Genomic DNA, 18,463 nt, shown 5'->3' with positions numbered 1-18,463 from the left:
TGGCTGGAATTAGGCTTTCTATTAGTGTTGATCTTTGGGAATTATGTGGTAAAAAGGGAAAACTCCTTTACTTTAGTCACTTTGAATGTTCAAATGTACAGAACCTGTAAAACTAAGCAATGAAAAAAATCCATCACCACTCTCATGATAGCATAACTCATAGTCTCTGCTGTTGTGTAACAATACACACTTTCAATTTTCTTATCGCCTGTCTCCAGAGAGAATGTTGTTAGTGCTGATGACCTTGAATTAGACCTTGTTGACTCTGTAAAACAATCTTCCTCTGCTTAGATTTTCACTCAGATTGATTTTGTTCTCAGATTATTCCTGGCAGGACTGAGTTTCTAGGAAATGAAAAGTGAAAGAAAAAGTACAGAAGATCAGCCCTTGAATATACAACATTGTGCAGTGAGATTGTTAAATGTATTAGCTGCTATCCTGTGCTAGAGCCTGTCGTGGTAAGCAGTGGATGACAGGATCTAGCACAGATACTAATGAAACACTGTTAATGAAAGATAAAACACTTGAGTCTTATTTTAGTTTTCCATTTCCCTTTCATTTGTGATGTACTGTACAACAGGCCACAGAACATGCACAAAAACAGATATGCACACATTCACACCAGGCAATGACAGTCTGCCCAGTCAGAATCTGAGCTGAGGTATCAGAATTCTGAATTCCCTGAATTCTGTCATGGATCATCCACAATAAGGGCAATGTTTGAACACGAGGATCCCCAGGAGAGAGCCTAGTAACATAAATCTTGGAGCAAAAGCAGATGATTAACTTCATAGTTTGTGTGGTTGAGCCAAAGTTGAGCATGAGGATATGTGAGTCACCATTCTTAGAAATGGATCCAACTTCAGACAGGCGTCAAAAGTAAGAGTATACAGTGCTGGGGCAATGACACTTCAATGATCAGAAGGATAACAAGAGTTTTAATGCATTGAAATTGATTTTCTGGTGATGCACACTGTCATGGAACTATTAATTTTTTAAGGATCACTTACTGACGTCAGACAGCTGCCAATTCTCCAGACTGGAAGGATGAACAGTTTATCCCCCTAGGTACCATATTTCCATATTTTGAAGCATTGGAATAATACATGTCATACAGCAACATAAAAACAGGAAGACAAGTATCACAGCCCCTATAATCGGTGTTAGTAACTTAAAAGAAAAACATTCCCCCTGGCCCAAACAGTGATTCTAACCAGGAGAGAAAAGCCGGTGTATCTTTTATGCCTCTCTCTTTATTCACCTTGTCTTTTAGTTCTTTCAAATGCTGAATAGCGAGCGTAAGATTTCCGTAATCATAGTCATTAGCTGGAATATATGTACAACAGGAGTCTCCTACTAAAGCATAGACTCCTCCAGATGCTGCATTTTGAAGGTCCAGCACGAACCTGTTCTGAAGTGCCATTAATCTAACTCCCCTTAATTCTTGTTTGATAGCGTCTAAGCCTTCTAACGTGATATTAATAAAAGAGTACATTTCATAAAAAGTCGCATGGGTGAGGCTGTAGAATGAGGCATTAAAGCACATATATAACAAGATGCATTACATTTCTTTAACTTTACAGTATGATTTATAAATTTATACCACAAATTACTCATATCCCCCTCATTATCAGTTTCATTCAGCCAGTTTGTATACAAAGAGGCTTCGTGTTTAGATTCTTCCTCTTTTGGGGTGGTGACAGGCTTCTACATAAAAAGGAAAAGGGCTGTGCACATCAGTCCCAAGCAGGTTATCCCCATCTGTCCTTGTGGAGACATCACTCCTGCGCTTTGCTCAGTTCGTTTGTGACCTTTTTACAGTGGGAAGCATGAATCCAGGGCACCATTTCTGTGACCTTCACAGCAGTGGCAGTGGTCAGCAGCACCTGGTACAGCCCCCTCCACCTGAGTGAACACCATTTCTTTTTCCTGAAGTCTTTCACCAGAATCCAGTCTCCTTATTCACTCATTAGTTCTTACAGCACAGGTAAATCCCTGTGGGCTGGAGCCCAGCATAATCTTAGGCTTTTTTGGTCAACATTGGTCAACAGATTGGTCAACAACTGGGTAATAACTCTTAGAAAAATCTACACATTGTTCCCCTGCCTCAGCTGTGACGTTTTGCAGAACAATTCTAGCTGAAGTTGTAAAATTTCTCTTTGTTCCGTTCCTGCAAAACATCTTATTATGAACAAACAAACCACAATAATCATTTGCATCTAGGGGAATCACTCCCAAGGGTAACCCCCCTTAAAGCTATATTGTTCTACCCATCAGGTTCTGCCACTAGATAAGAGAACCTTTCCCATGAAATCATTTTTTGACCTTCATGATCCCTTCAGGGCGTACAATTAGCACAGAAGCAGCAGCTTTAGTCCACATGTTTTTCAAACAGGATATTAACGATATGATCATAACGAATAATACCAGACCCACAAATATGTATTGAACCAGAGACCCTCTCAATGTTCCTAGCACAGACTGTAGCCATGCACCAATGCCCCAATCGTCTGGATTATAATTATGATATATATTTTTCTTCATCATAGTGCTTTGCTAAGTCCTAGCAACCTACAATACTACAATAGAGAATTAGCAAATTCAACAATCCATTCGTCCAGCTAAATTCGTCCCCCCAGGAAGTTTCATTGATTGGCCCGTGATGATATCAAACAGGCTGTTACACAGTTCTGTTTGATCCAGCCCGCATCCCATGGCGTTCCTTCAGTCTGATGTCTAGTCGATCTTTCAGAGATCTGTTCCTTCATTCCACTGTTCCAGCAGACTGAGGGTGATCTCAGTCCATCTCACTCCGAACAATGCAGCCACAGCCTGACACACCTTCCCTGTGAAGTGTGTTCCTTGATCATAATACAAGGGGCAGGGCAGTGCCCAACGAGGGCTTATCTCTGTTATCAAGTGTTTCATCGCTTCTCGGCCTTTTGGCTAAGATCAAGTGTAGTATCTCTGTTATCAAGTGTTTGGTAGACACAGACACAGAGGCAGTGGCAGCAACCCACCGGGAAAACAGATTATAAGAGCCCAGGTTTCCCTTTACAATTTTCAATTTCCCAGGTTTGAAAGGTTCCTCAGGAGCAGGCCTTTTGAGCTGTTGCACCCGCACCTGAACTGTAGTTGAGTTCCTTTGATAAACATTACATCCACATTAGATACCACATAAGTGGTTACTGCTTCAAACCCGGTTCTCACCCAGTTTTGGGTAACCGGCACACCATTTGACTCCCACCTGGGTGTCCAACAGAGTGCATTTGTCGGGCTATAAAGGGCATTAGGCTGTGAGGGCATGCAGGGCGTCTGGTGTGCTGTCAGCTCCACACCCCATCATCCTGCAGCCCCATAATCTTTTCTAACCATGTCCATTTCTCTGCTTCACAGAGGTCTCAGACTACTGTTCTACAAGTATTGCTCACCTGACAGTTGCATCTGCAAAGTTGTTCCCTCGAGTTACTGGAAACATTTCTTTATTATGTGATTTACACATTACCACAGCTACTTCAGTCAGTAGCTGCAAAGCTTCTAATAGTTCAGAGATAAACCCAGCATTCTTAACTGGAGTCCCTGCCGTGTTGAGAAAATCCCTATTCCTCCACCACCATCCAAAATTGTGGCATGCACCAAATGTATATATAGAGTCTATATACATATGCAGCCATTCAAAACAAGCGGGGTATGCTGCGGTATAACACGGTGGGAGTGTCGCAGTATACCGCATCATACCGGACGCAAATTAGATTATGTTAATAGTATCCGGAATCACCTTGTAAAATCGCCAGGTGGAGCTAATAAAGGTTAACCTCTCCTGTACAGCATTTGAGCTGTCACCAGAAAACGTCAGTTTTGAATCCTGATCACTGCTGAGGGACAATCTTTATTCAATTAAGAATTTAAGGTGTATACTCTTTAGACTTTTAAATTTAAACAGTGTATTACAGCATGTTAATCATTAAACATTAAAAAGGCGGTATATTTTATAAAAGCAAGATTGTTCTGTTGGACAAAAGTACACAACCTACCACCTTTATCATAAATATTTTAAATATGCAGGAATATTTTATGCATCAAAGTCTTTACTGAAGATATTACTAAGAGTATTAATAATGAATGACCTTGGACAAGCTGTAAGCTCAAAGTATTACCCTGGTCCACATTCTTTGTAACCGTCTTTGTAAACGAAAAGAGTTTATTTTTTCATTGACAAAAAGTAACACCACAGCATTTAGTTGATCCGATCACGCAAGCCCAGGCCGCCTTCAAGGCCTCTGCCCTGCCGGTCGTGGTTGGCAATACACCTGGCCTTACAAACGAGCCAGTGGGGCCCGTTCAGCTCCGGGCTCATCGCCTGCGGCTCACGGCTTGCGAGCGTGCCCAATCTGTGCGATAACTCGGAAAACACCCGGCCACACTGTGCCGGAAACGACGCACTCTGGGAAGCCGCTATGCAAAGCGAGGTCCCAAGATCCCCTGCGGCCGGACACTTCCCGCCCCCCAAAGAAAAGAGCGCCAATCAGACGGCCGGAGACCGAGGACTCGCGGAGCAGACGGCCACAATCACCATTACAAGAGCGATTGCGAACGTGCTTGTTTTCTCTCTTTGACCAGCCCAGCTGCCCGCCACCCGAAAGCAGAAAAGCACAAAAATTGCAGGGAACTCATTCATGCTTCTCTCCACGGAAAACTTTAGTAAAAGGTGAAAGATTTGTACGAGATGAAGAGAAACCAGAGTGCGTGGCTGCACAGCTGCAGGAGCCCAGGCCGCCTTCAAGGCCTCTGCCCTGCCGGTCGTGGTTGGCAATGCACCTGGCCTTACAAACGAGCCAGTGGGGCCCGTTCAGCTCCGGGCTCATCGCTTGCGGCTTACGGCTTGCGAGCGTGCCCAATCCGTGCGATAACTCGGAAAACACCCGGCCACACTGTGCCGGAAACGACGCACTCTGGGAAGCCGCTATGCAAAGCGAGGTACCAAGATCCCCTGCGGCCGGACACTTCCCACCCACCAAAGAAAAGAGCGCCAATCAGACGGCCGGAGACCGAGGACTCGCGGAGCAGACTGCCACAATCGCCATAACAAGACCGATTGCGAGCGTTTTTGTTTTCTCTCTTTGACCAGCCCAGCCGTACCCCACCCAAAAGCAGGGAAGCGCAAAAATTGCATAGAACTCATTCATGCTCCTCTCCACGGAAATCTTTAGTAAAAGGCGAAAGATTTGTACGAGATGAAGAAAAACCAGAGTGCGTGGCTGCACAGCTGCAGGAGCCCAGGCCGCCTTCAAAGCCTCTGCGCTGCCGGTCATGGTTGGCAATGCACCTGGCCTTACAAACTAGCCAGTGGGGCCCGTTCAGCTCCGGGCTCATCGCCTGCGGCTCTCAGCTTGCGGCCGTGCCCAATCCGTGCGATAACTCGGAAAACACCCGGCCACACTGTGCCGGAAACGACGCACTCTGGGAAGCCGCTATGCAAAGCGAGGTCCCAAGATCCCCTGCGGCCGGACACTTCCCGCCCCCCAAAGAAAAGAACGCCAATCAGACGGCCGGAGACCGAGAACTCGCGGAGCAGACGGCCACAATCACCATTACAAGAGCGATTGCGAACGTGCTTGTTTTCTCTCTTTGACCAACCCAGCTGCGACCCACCCGAAGGCAGGGAAGCACAAAAATTGCATGGAACTCATTCATGCTCCTCTCCACGGAAATCTTTAGTAAAAGGCGAAAGATTTGTACGAGATGAAAAGAAACCAGAGTGCATGGCTGATTAAGGCCATTTAAGGCCTTAATCTGGCAATTAAGGCCCACACCGATCCTGAGCCTCAGAACTCCGGGCGCAATTAAGGCCCAAACCAGTTCTGACCTTCAGAACTCCGGGCGCAATTAAGGCCCACACCAGTCCTGAACTTCACGGTAAGGGTCCAAAACCCGTTCAAAAACTCCACGCGCAATTAAGGCATAAACCAGCTTCGAACGCCTGTACACAATACCGCGGAACCCCTGCCAGACCAAATTCTGGGCTTACAGCAAACAACCCATTACATACACCGGTGTCTTCCCCGGGCCAGAGGAATTCAGAAACTCACGTTTACTCCGTCATCTCGGGCGATTCTCGCAGGGAGCAGAGATTTCCCAATCGGTCAGAGAGAGTCGGGACTTTTAAATAAAAGAGGAGTCCTTACCTCTTAGTTATGTGCGCGCTGACCATCTCTCCTGCCGATGGGAAGTTCTGCGCCTTCTGGAGCATCCGCCGACTACGCCAAATTTGTTGTAACAGAAGAAATAAGGTTCTTGATCCCGAGATGAAGTAAAACAGATGAGTTTATTGCATGCAAGGAACAATAAAGCCAAAGTCTTGTTTCCCGCAAGAAACAACAAAACCGAAGTATTGTTCCCCGTACTGTTACAAACTTTTGGGTTATATAGTGTTTTCTTCTCCGTTTCTGACGTCACTCGGTCTGATGGTAAAGAGGGGGGTTCATGGTATTTGGCCAGTTTACGATGTTCTGGACAAATGGTCAGTTTAACATTACACCCAGGGGGGTTCCTAGCTTGCATCTGCAATCCTTATCAGTTAACCCCCCTTTCCTGCCATAAACCCCAGTTTGTGACTTGAAAGTCTAAACCCCCTACAGAAAGGATTAAATTCAAACCCCCGTCTCCACATCTTTCTTCAGTATCTTAATAAAGTGAAGGAGCTGCCCCTTCGCCAAGGCGGTGTGGGGCAGAATGGACAACATAATGCAACTCCTGGAAACGAATGCGGTGCTCAGCTACCAGTACATTCTGCTGGGGCTGGCACCTACCGGACTGGACAGGGGGACGCAGTTCCTGATGTGGCTGCTGCTGTCCCTCACAAAGAAAGGCCTGTGGGACGCGAGAAACAATCTCATCCGGCACAACAACAAGTGGGGAGCGAGGGAGCTGGAAGAGAGGATCCTGGCGGACCTCAGGAGGAGGATGAAGCGCGACGTTGCTAAATGGGGTTTCCCCACGGCAAAGGAGCACTGGAAAGGCCTATGGACCCTGTACAGGGATTAATGGTTTACAGCAAGCGGTAGGGTTTGGAGGGACTCTCATAATAGCGCAAATCCGCCCACCCTTGCAAGGATTGATAACGGACAATCACCGCCGTTCCGCCGATGTTTTAATTTTGTGGAGTGTTATCGTGTGAGACGTTTCCCTTTGAGATGTGTTTTTTTTCGGAATAAAGTATATTTTATAAGAAAAAAAAAAGATTGTACCATAAAGATTTCCATGGAGAGGACTATGGTTTCCTGCAGGACTATGCCGGTAGGAGGACCAGGTTCCACAACTTCAAGGGGCTGTGTCGAGGCGATCCACAGTACTGTCAGGACCAGCCCTGGCAGTTTTAGGATTCCCATTCTGGAACATAGATGAGGCACATGGTACAGTTCCACTATAATTTTGAATATATTTTCCTAGCAGGACCTACAGTACAGTACCTAACTACCTGCAGCTACAAAGGGGCACCCCCCTCTTTGATCGGGTTTGGACGTTTAACCCTATTCTGTGTTCTCCGGCGCCATTTGAGGTGGGCGATACAACCGGAGGTGGTTGCGATGCACCCACTTGTAGACCAGAGATTGCCTTCCCTTCTCAATCTGAATTCGATAAGCTACCGGTGATACCTTATCGACAATCTCGTGGGGTCCTGTCCAACTGGGTAAGAACTTCCGGGCCACCCCTGTGGGTTTGGCAAATTGGAAGTACAGGACCTTGTCTCCTACTTGGAGTTCCTGGTTAACTGCCTTTCGGTCATAGTATGCTTTCCTACCCTCTGCACTCCTTCCCAGATTGTTCTGGGCAAAAGCAAAGGTTGCCTGCAGATGTGCTCGCAGGTCTGACACATACTGATGGGCCGTAGCAGCCCCCGTCGTGCTCAGGTCCTCCACCCCATAAAGACAGTGTAGGGGAAGAGTCATCTTCCGACCTGTCATCATCTCAAAAGGTGGGACCCCCGTAGAGCAATGGGGCTTACCTCGGATGGCCATCAGAACCAGGGGCAGCTTAATGTCTCAGTCCCTACTGCTGTTGGAGACAAACTTTTTGAGCATACTAACCACCGTTCGGTTTGCCCTTTCTGCCTGGCCCGAGGATTGAGGGTGGTAGGAGATATGCAACTGGGTCTTGACCCCAAGCATATTCCACAGGGTTGCCATTACTGTAGCTGTGAAATGGGTTCCCCGATCCGAGACCACGGTCAGGGGGAATCCCCATCGACTGAACACATGGTTCACCAACAGCACTGCAGTTGTCTCTGCCGTGTCGTTGGGTGCTGGGAGGCACTCAATCCATTTTGTGAATGCACACGTAACAGTGAGGAAATATTTGTTCCCTCTGGATGACCTCACCAGCGGCCCCACCCAATCCATTTGAAGATTGGACCAGGTGAATGTCATGCCCTTTTTCTGGAGTGGTGCACGGTGCAAGGGCCGTGATGGTTGGAACTGGCTACACGTCAGACACCCCTTTACATACGCGGCGATGTCTTGGCCCATGTGAGGCCAGAATGCCACCTGCTGGATAGTGTCGTATGTAGCCTTGATTCCCCGGTGACCCCCACAGGGTTCGTCATGAGCGTGTTGGATCATGACCCCCCGATGACAGTGGGGAACTACCCACTTTGGGACACCTTGTGCAACTGGTACACAAACCAACAACCCCTTTATAATTTTTAGGTTGTCTTTCACCTCTGCCAGCTCCTTCAGCTCCAGAGACTGGCTCAGCACCTGCTCCGAAAGAGGTTGACGCACTGGGTCAGCGATATGCTGATACATTTGCCCAATTGCTGGGTCCTGTTTCTGCATTTCCGCAAGATCGGTGTTAAAACCCTGTGACCCAAGCACTACAGATTGAGGGTCAGCTCCGACATCCTGTCTAGCCCTGCTTCGGGTAACCGCCTTGACCTCAGCCACGAATTCTGGGGGTAGCCATTCCTGCTGGAACTGCCAGGGTTCACCCTCTAAGGCGCCAGATTTGGCCAACCGGTCGGCCTCATCATTCCCGTCTTTGTCGGGTCCCTTCACCTGGGAGTGTCCCTTCACCTTCCTCCAGTAAACCATCATTCCAGCCTCGGTCGTGAGCTTGTCACTGGCCAGGAACAACTCTTTGTTCTTTACTTCCTTGCCCCGGGCATTTTTCATGCCGTTACCCTTCCAATACGGAACGTGAGACACGAAGCTATGTCGGGCGTAGTTCGAGTCACTACAGATGACAAACTGTTTAAGGCCATGTGTCAGGGCCTGCTGGAGGGTGATCAGCACCCCAGCTACTTCCGCATACTGACTAGTCTTTGGTCCTAGCTTATAGCGGGTCGGCCCACAGGGAGTATTGTCTTGCCAGACTACTCCTACCCCTGCTAGCACCTGCTGTTCGTGGCGAAAAGAGCAACCGTCAACATAGGCCATGGGTAAGCCCTGGCCCACGTTCTCATCGTAGTACCGATGATTGTTCGGTAGCTCAGCAGCGGGAATTGTTTCTGGAGCTTCCATGTCAGTGTCACAGCCGTGACACACTTGGCCCAAAGCCAGGCCCTGTCCCAGGTACATTTTCTTGCTCTGTGCATAACGTACCTCTATCTCATAGCCTTGTAGGGCCATCATTCATGCCACAATCCTGCTATTTGACACCCTGCCCGCTTTCAGTCTCTGGCTATGCAGGAATGTCACAGGTTGGTGGCAGGTTTCGATGATGATCTTTTGTCCCCCAACATAACTACGGAAGTGTTCTACCGACCAGACCGTAGACAACAGGGCCTTCTCGCAGTCCAAGAACTTTTGCTCCACTGGGCTCAGGGCTCGACTGGCATATGCCACCACCCTTCACTCTTGGTTATATTCCTGACTCAGAGCAGCCCCAAGGCAGTGCTCTGAGAACCCTGCTTCAAGGTAGAAGACCTTATTTTTGTCAGGGTAGGCCAAGCTCGGCGCACTACCGAGTCTGCGCTTCAGCTCCATCACAGCCTGTTCTGGGGAAGGCCCCCACTCAAAGGGCACGTCTTTCTGCAACAGCTTGTGGAGGGGCCTTGCTATTTCAGCGTAATCCTCAATGAACTGCTGGGAATAATTACATACTCCCAGAAAGCTGCGCAGTTCAGACAGGTTAGTGGGCGACTTCATATTCTGGATAGCTTGGACTCTGCTGGACTGTGGCTGTATGCCTTGGGCTCCAACCAACAGTCCCACGTACTCCACTTGGGTCCTACACCACTGTCCCTTAGCCAGGGACAGTTTGGCCCCTGCACAGGAGAGCTGGGTCAACACATGCCTGATCTCGGCCATGTGTTCTTCCCAGGTCTGACTCCTCATCAGAATATCGTCCACATAGACCAGGTTGCCCCTGGCGGCTGCATCACTCATGGCTTTGTGCAGAAATATGTTGAACTCCGCTGGGGAGTTGGAATACCCAAAGGGGCATCGATTCCAGGTGAACTGCCTGTTTCCAAAGGAAAAGGCCAGTTTGTACTGGTCTGTTGGTTCTACCTTAAGGGTCCAGAACCCATTGGCCACATCCACTGTGGTGAAATATTTCGCTGTTGTCACCTTGGCTAACTCCTGATCTAGGTAGATCATTGGCCATCGTGACAAAGGAACCTGTTTATTCAGCTGCCGGTAGTCAATGGTCAGACGCCATTTACCATTGGGTTTCAGCACCGGCCACAGTGGGGAGTTATAAGTGGAGTTACACTCCCTTATGATCTGACGCTCTAGTAGAGCATCCAACGTCTGCTTTATGGACTCGTATGCCGTGAGGGGAATGCGATACTGCCTGACATAGGTTGGGCGGGCGCCAGGGGCCGTTGGAATGCGCACTGTGTTCAAATCCGTCACCCCGCAGTCATAGGCGTCCCGTGCAAACACTTCCCGGAAATCCTGGAAATTCTGACGCAGCTGCTGACGCTGGCTTTCCGTTTCCAGGGCATCTGCCTTGCCAACCTGTTCCTGTACCTGCTCTAGGAACCCCGCTTTTGACGGCATGGCGGTATCCCGGGTCGTACTCTCGGCTGAGTGGTCCATCGGAACACCTGCGTGTACTGTGTACACAACCATCTCATCCTTATCGCTAAGGTCCACCCTGCACACCTCCTGGTTGCAGAATCCCTCTATTGGCATAATTGCAATCATCCGCCGGGGGTAGGTGTAGTACACCTGCTCGGTTCCCCCCTCCCTGGCCAAGGGACCAGGGAGCTGCCCCAGTACTGGGATGGCTAGTTCGAAATCATAGAAACCATTGTCAATTACCAGTCCCATGTCAGTGCGAGCAGGGATTTTGACATCTTGTTTTGCTATGTTCTGCACCAACAGGCAGGTGGCTCGGCCATTCCGTTCCAGTCTGGGGGTACAACAGACTGCTAGGTTCAGTCTGATAAACTGAGCTGATGGTTGGAAGAAAACCATCTCAGCGTCCATTCTCTGTCCCTTCTTTAGGACAAGGCGTACTGGAAACCCTGCTGTTGACGCAGGAACGATCAGGTCCGATTCGTTTACTTCCTGGCAGGCCTGAGGAATCGTCTGACCTGACCGAATGTTCTCGGGGTCACCGCTTAGAGAGTGGGCATCTGGGTCCACCCGTGTCCACAGCACACTGTTTACTGTGTCCAGCTGGGCGCCCAGTCGAACCAATAGGTACTTCCAATAGGAAGTAGTGAGCAAACTTCCTTTTTCCGATGGAGATGGAAGCTACACAGCTTCCTTTGCTCCAAATGGACCTATGAGATGGGGGTGCCCACCACAGAACCTGTGACTGCGTCACCAGGGTCACTTGACAGCTTGGCGACAGGTCCTCGAACAGACCTTCACTGATTATGGACTTCTCAGAGCTGAGGCTAAGAATTACATCATCAACCTGCACTTCTGCCACCTGGACCCCCTCCCACCACCATGGGGTGGTACTCCTGGACCCCCTGAGGTACCAGGGTGCACAGAAAGGACTCCCATTCATTACCGGACAGGGAGATCCACTCTTCTTCTGGGATGAAAAGGGGGTGTGCTTTACCTGGCGGGTCAAGCAGCTGCTTGGAGCACTGCTCCTGTAGTTGGGAGACCGTGGGAGTGCTGGCCTGGGCAGGACTTCCCTGTAGTTTTGGAAAGCAAGAAGAGACATTTATTCTCGTCCAGAGGAACCAGGAGGAACCTCCAACTCAGCTATAGTGTTCAGTGGGCACTGTGTGATCACAGCATAACCACTGAATCCCCCTTTTTGCTGTGCAACAGGCTTAGGGTTTTTGACCTGAGCCCACAATTTTCCACGCTGGCAGTCCACCAGAGGCTCCAGCCTGTCAAGCAGGTCTTGGCCAATGAGTAGTGGCTCTGTTTTAAACCTAGAGATGTAAACAGGATGCACCACGTTCATTGGCCCGAACCTAAGTGCCACCCACACTCGGTGTGTGATCCTGGCATGATCCTGGGTATAGCTGGAAATATCTATCTTACACGGTTCTACCTTAAGTCTGATGCCTTTTCCTTTCGCTACTCGTTTGAGCTCGCTGAGTAGATCGGCTGACATCAAACTAATTTCAGCCCCAGTGTCAATCAGTGCTTCTCTATCTAAGACGTTTTCAAGAGAAACCTTGATATAAATACGCCTTGCTTTGCCTTTCTGGCTGAGATTCCCTAAGAATTGTTGGAAGCCTGCCTCTTCTTTGACTTCAGGGGCGGGGTCAGCGCCCAACTCAGAGTCACAGCCTTCTTCCAGGCAGGAACCCTCCCACCCAATCAGATAGACTGAGGGAGGGGCTTGGGACGGATCCCCGCCTCCTCCAGTGAGAAGGGGCGTGGTCCCCCTAAGCTCATTCACACTTCCGGCATTCGGTGCGGAAGGTTTACCCTGTCCTGATCTCTCAGGCAGGGCTTGTTCAAGCCTGGCCAGGCGGGTTGCAGTCGACTCCCTTCGTCCAGTCTTATGATAGACTCTGCCTGAGCCCTTGCCTTCCCCGTAGCGCTCACGGTGGCTCTGACACTTAGTGCGGTCCTGCCTGCCTATTTTGCGCCGGGGCTTAGCGAGCTCAGGAACCTCAGCTGCCTCGAGCTGAGGCGAGTCGTCAACCCTGCTGGCTTTAGTGGCGAACACGGCCGTTTTAGCAGGTTTTCGCTCTGAGGAAGCAGAGACTTCAGCTCCCCAGGCTTTTTGAGCCAACCTTCTAATGTCAGCCATTTTCATCGCTTTTGCATCAGTGTGCATCACAATCATTTTCCTGACTGAGGGATGCAGATTAGCAATGAATAAACCTTTGAAATTCACGTTCTCTTCGCAACCCTCTTCATTCCGCCCTGCAAAATAAGTGCGCCTAAGCCTCTGATAATAGTCGCGAGGGGCTTCAGCTTTTTCGTGCTTAATATGGTGCACAGCGGCCACGGCAGCTATGGGATCGATAAAAGCCGAAAATTCTCCGATCATTGCCTGACACAGCTCCTCAAAGCTATTACAGACCTCCGGTCCTTGTCTAGACATCCACGCAGGGCAGTCGTTGCTCCGAGGGGATCTACCAGCAGTCCGGCTGGCTGGTAGAAAGTCTCTATGCACAGAGTGGGACCGCGAGTCCTCACAAGTCACTCTTGTGCCTGGGAAGAAGCTGGTTCGTTCCCGGTCCAGCACTGCTTCTGAATAAGCTATTCAGGTTGTCTATGAGGGTCCAGCTGTAGGGTCCAACTGTCCAACACAAACACAATCTGTAGCGTTTAGCGTGACATAGTCTTGCAGGCATCGTGCTGTCTCACTGCAATACTATACCGCTGGAGGAAACAGTCCATCTGGCCATGAAACTCATTTGAACGTCTAGCTACAGCAACTAACAATATCATGATTTATTCAGGATTTGTGGAATCAGCACGTCCCGGAGACAGCTTCCGAAATCGTGAGCATTCTCTGGTGGTGTCCTGCAGGGCTTTTGCGGGTGTGTGTTGGTGGTATAGTGGTGAGCATAGCTGCCTTCCAAGCAGTTGACCTGGTTCGATTCCCGGCCAACGCAGTGGCGATTGGTTTTAAATGCTGTCATGAGCCTTGGATTGTGAATAGCAAAGCGAAGCCTTTTGAAAGAGCCAAAGCACTGCAAAACGGAATTGAAGGAGAATCTTAAAGGGGATTCTGAGCGGTGTCTGCATACACGCAGTCCGATACGGGTGCTGAAAGCTTGAGCTACTCTCAATGTCATGCTGCCTTTCCCCGGAGTAAATCTGTTACATTGAAAGAATGCTTCTGGCAGGTTCAAAACGGGACCCTTGTTAATTGGAGAAATCAATGATTTCGAATGAATTCTGTATGCGTTAAAAGACAGCTATACACAGAAAACATGCAGGACACTGCTCATGATGTTTCCCGAGCCGAAACACAGTGCGTTTTTCCAAGCCATCTGACAAAGATTGCCCACTGAAAACTGCAGCAGTTGGACATGAAAAGTGCACGATAAATGCCATTTCTCATCATTTCTCTTGGCATCAGTTCTGCTATCAAATGGGACGGAGGCAACGGGCTCAGAGAGCAGGTTAAGTGCACACCGAACGTAGATGTGTCCAAGTGTCTGTAAAAGCGCGGTGCTCCGCTGGCGCTGTTCCCTAGTGGCTTAAAGTGCCTGCCTAGTAAGCAGGCGATCCTGGGTCTGAATACCAGCGGTGCCTCTCTCCGTGTCTTGTTGTGCCGAATGTCTCATTTCAGACAAACATGTACAGCTTGGTTCAGTTTAATGCAAGAATTCATTTCCTTTCTGGAATAACTTGTTTTTGAAGAAATCCATACAGCTTGTGAAAGATGAAATCCATTTCTTGGTTGTCAGTGGAAAAAGATTGCCGGCTGCAAGAAGCGCAAGTGATTGTTTTCTTTGACCAGAAACCTGCAAATGTAGGGAGCACAAGCAGCTGTCAGTCTCTGTGGCGCAATCGGTTAGCGCGTTCGGCTGTTAACCGAAAGGTTGGTGGTTCAAGCCCACCCAGGGACGCGTGTCTCAGTTTTTCCAATGTAAACATCATCACCGCTAAAGATGATGGCGCAGAAGGCTCCACAGTCGAAACGTTGTGCTTCTTTTCTTCTTTTTTCAGCATGGAGTAAACCTTTGCTTGATCCTTTGCAGCCTACGCATGCTGACACAGCTACCTTTCTCTTAACGCGCCTCAATCATTATTCACCAAAACCATCAGCAGAATGTGTCGCCTTTGTGGTGATGTCACTCCTCTGCTTCACAAATGTCCTTAGTGACGGACCATTTCTTTCTGCCATTTTTCCGGAGCGGTTATTGATTGCTCCATCATTTCCCTCATACTTTCCATCCCTAGATTGAAAAAAAAAAACAGAAACAGGCTGACAGGACGACAATCAAATTGCAAAAACTCATCAAAGCACTCAATAGAGTATTTGAATCCACAAGTAGCTACGAGCAACTTTGTCCTGGCTTGCATGAAAGTCGGAAAATGTCAAAAAGAAAAAGATGGTGGCTTTTTCATATTTGTTCTTTCATTTTTAGTTTGTTGGCTCTTCTGTCCATTGTCCTCCTGCCTGGCTCTTGACCTGTGACTGTCTGAACGCACACATTAGACTTTCAGGCAGGGGATTTGTCCTGAGCCTCTGTGAAAGACCCACCCACCCCCATAAATAACTGCTCTAGAAACACATGAATGCAAAACTAAACCACAGCTTAAAGAGGAGCTCCAACTCAGTGCCATACTAATGTAAACGAAGTAATACTAAGACATGTTCTTATGGATTTGTCTTACCTTGAGATATGTAATTGGATTTCAGGATTAACTTCCTCATTCAATGTAGTGGTGATTCTTTGCCTGGTCAGTACCTGGGTGGGAGACCTCCAGCGAACAATTAAGCTTGCTGCTGGAAGTGGTGTTAAGAGACTCTTAGGATCTTCCAGAGGTCTCTGTCCAATAGCACTAGTTGCCTTAGAGCTGGCTCAAACATTGCTCAAGAGTCTACCTTTCACAGATGCGCAAAGATGAATGATGGGGGTGCACGCTTCAAGGAGCCTTCCAACTGTAGGGACCGATTAGAGACGATCCGTAGCATGTGTTCGTTTCCATATACGCCCCGTGTCTCAACGGTAGGACAGAGTCAAATACTGCCTCGACACGTAACAGCGTTATATTAAACCGCAGGACTTGAGGGCTGTTTTGTTTGAATGTTCAAGGCATTGGTAAGAACGTAGGTCAAGGGCCATTGGTGCATCTCCTGTAACTGGAGCAAAAATGCTATTCAAAGTGCAGTGACTAAAATCGTCGTCCACATGTCTCCGTTGTTGATTGCTTTCTGTCTAAGAACGTTCTGTTTTCATGTCCGAACGGGGAGACTTTATCATTCCAACTTGAAGCCACCTTTAAGTCCTCTGAGGTGTGTGTGTGTGTGCTTGCACGTATGGCGTAAAAGGTTTCTTAAACGGAGAGCGAACTTGAAAAAAGTTGCCTCCGCTGCCGCCGCCGCCTCGCACTCCCTGTTCGATTGTAGCAAAAAGGCAGCGACCGCGGCGCTCGCTGTAGTCGTGGCCGAGTGGTTAAGGTGACGGACTTGAAATCCGTTGCGGTCTCCCCGCGCAGGTTCAAATCCTGCCGACTACGGCGTCCTTTGCATTTGATTGCGTGCGTGCGTGTAAAAGGACCAGCGCCATTTCGTTTTCGCTGGGACCTTTAACACTCTAAATCGCCTGGACCCGCAGCCTGTGAAATCGATTCTTCAGCACCCACGAAGGACGCTTTGCCGCTGGACACAGATACCGATGCTTTTCTGCAACGAGCTTTCCAGCTGAATTTTCTCGGCAGCTCCGTACTGAACCTGTTCTCCATTGCAACATAGCGGAGGCTCGTCACGTCTATAGCAAGGCTGTGTAGGACCGCATACGCCACAGTGACTTGTACACAGACCACATGAAAGGCAAGCAAAATACACTTTTAAAATTCCAAAGACTCACAAGGTCAGAGGAACAGCGATGACCTGAACAGATCTGTTCCAGAAGTCTAGGTTGACCTTTTTAGAGCTGTAATTGCATTTTTGTTTAATAGAAGATCAAATCTACTCGCATGTACCAGCACCTTACAGTTTATTGATGTTAATTCTGTTTAAGTAATAAGATTGCTAACGATGTTGGACTTTAGCCGGTGTTTTTTAGAACAAATTGCTTACACTTCTGTAAGGAATACGCAGTACGTGCCTTTGTCAGTCATTGCTCACCATACCTGTAACTTTCTTATCTAACTCACTTCCTCAAATGGTGAAGGTCCACAAACATAAATGAAAAAAAAAAACCCTTGTTGTAGATGAGGTGCACAAAAAAGCAGCCCCTGATAGTGTATAACACATTTGTACTATTGCAGAGACACATGTAACATATATATATATACTGTATATATATATGAAACAGAAATAGAAACAGAAACAGGAATCGCTTACTCACCTGGAGAATCTCTGTAGGAATATCTAGCATTTATCAATGGAAATAAAAGCTGCTTTAATACAGTGCATGTTCAAACTCAAACCCTCAGCTGCTGTTCTTGTTTGTTTTGGGACAAATTGCAACTGAGCATCGCATGAGCCGTTACGTACCCTTATCTGTTAGGGAATTTCAAGGGAGGAGTTAGGTCAGAATGGGTAGGCTGCAAAACAACAAGTAAAGATTTATTCCAAGATGAAACATTGTGGCGGTTTTCTTATCTTTTCAGCATGGACTAAACTTTTACGTGTTCCTTATATGCTATATGTGTATATATTAGCACCAATGTTGTTCTTAAAAACTAACATGAAATTGTCAGGGACATTCAGCTATATACAAAGACGAGACAGACAAAGTAATAATTCTGTATTAACGTGGCCTACATATTGACGCAATGATCGAACTAACTGACATGTTCTGATTCAGATCCCCTGCAGTTCATGCCAATTAGAACAATAGCAATGCTGAGTCCTCCCCACCCTACCGAGCACAAATTCAGCTGCTCTCCAGTTCTGTTCTGCATGTTTTTTCATTGCAATTGAGCTCGGAGCTGGAGATGATCTCCATACAGTTCTGTGTTCACTAGCCCGCACTTGCGTGCTAATTTACGGGTTGTGGCAAATGCTTTTCTATAGTTCATATACATGACGGCAACCTGTTACCGAGGAACCTGAGAGGTTTAAAAGCCTCACGAGCCAGGCAGGACTCGAACCCACAATCTTCTGATCCGAAGTCAGACGCGTTATCCATTACGCCACTGGCCCATAGAACATGCGCTTGCACTCCACCACAGAGAGCTCTACACTGCTACTAGTAGTACACTTCCCCATCTAAATTTTCACAGCAAGAAACTTGTGTTTCCTACTATTTTTATCAGGTTTAAAATATCATCTCCTTAAAACAGAAAAAGTGTTGATGTGTCGTGCTGAAATTCCGATTGATTTTGAATTCAAAGAAAAAAGGTTTTCTTCCAAAACACCATGAAATTGTCACATCTTGCAGACAATAGGTGTATTCCAT

The 18,463-nt window shown here is 48.0% G+C and overlaps 6 non-coding genes and 1 pseudogene across 6 annotated transcripts; 3 read left to right on the top strand and 4 right to left on the bottom strand.

The window, feature by feature from the left end:
• The first annotated feature begins 2,926 nt into the window (after positions 1 to 2,926).
• Positions 2,927 to 3,021, top strand: LOC138225863 (U2 spliceosomal RNA; annotated as a pseudogene).
• Positions 3,022 to 4,631: 1,610 nt separating this feature from the next.
• On the bottom strand, positions 4,632 to 4,746 carry LOC138225891 (U5 spliceosomal RNA). The gene has a single exon (XR_011184299.1). It is a non-coding gene; the product is annotated as a U5 spliceosomal RNA (small nuclear RNA).
• A 391-nt stretch (positions 4,747 to 5,137) lies between these two features.
• Positions 5,138 to 5,254, bottom strand: LOC138225881 (U5 spliceosomal RNA). Its single transcript, XR_011184290.1, has one exon. It is a non-coding gene; the product is annotated as a U5 spliceosomal RNA (small nuclear RNA).
• A 394-nt stretch (positions 5,255 to 5,648) lies between these two features.
• Positions 5,649 to 5,762, bottom strand: LOC138225884 (U5 spliceosomal RNA). The gene has a single exon (XR_011184293.1). It is a non-coding gene; the product is annotated as a U5 spliceosomal RNA (small nuclear RNA).
• Positions 5,763 to 14,882: 9,120 nt separating this feature from the next.
• Positions 14,883 to 14,956, top strand: trnan-guu (transfer RNA asparagine (anticodon GUU)). The gene has a single exon. It is a non-coding gene; the product is annotated as a tRNA-Asn (tRNA).
• A 1,536-nt stretch (positions 14,957 to 16,492) lies between these two features.
• On the top strand, positions 16,493 to 16,574 carry trnas-uga (transfer RNA serine (anticodon UGA)). Its single transcript has one exon. It is a non-coding gene; the product is annotated as a tRNA-Ser (tRNA).
• A 1,560-nt stretch (positions 16,575 to 18,134) lies between these two features.
• On the bottom strand, positions 18,135 to 18,207 carry trnar-ucg (transfer RNA arginine (anticodon UCG)). The gene has a single exon. It is a non-coding gene; the product is annotated as a tRNA-Arg (tRNA).
• Positions 18,208 to 18,463: the final 256 nt, after the last annotated feature.

Source organism: Lepisosteus oculatus, unplaced genomic scaffold, assembly GCF_040954835.1.
Source record: "Lepisosteus oculatus isolate fLepOcu1 unplaced genomic scaffold, fLepOcu1.hap2 HAP2_SCAFFOLD_106, whole genome shotgun sequence".
Taxonomy (NCBI): Eukaryota; Metazoa; Chordata; class Actinopteri; order Semionotiformes; family Lepisosteidae; genus Lepisosteus; species Lepisosteus oculatus.
This window is presented reverse-complemented; position numbering and strand designations above follow the sequence as displayed.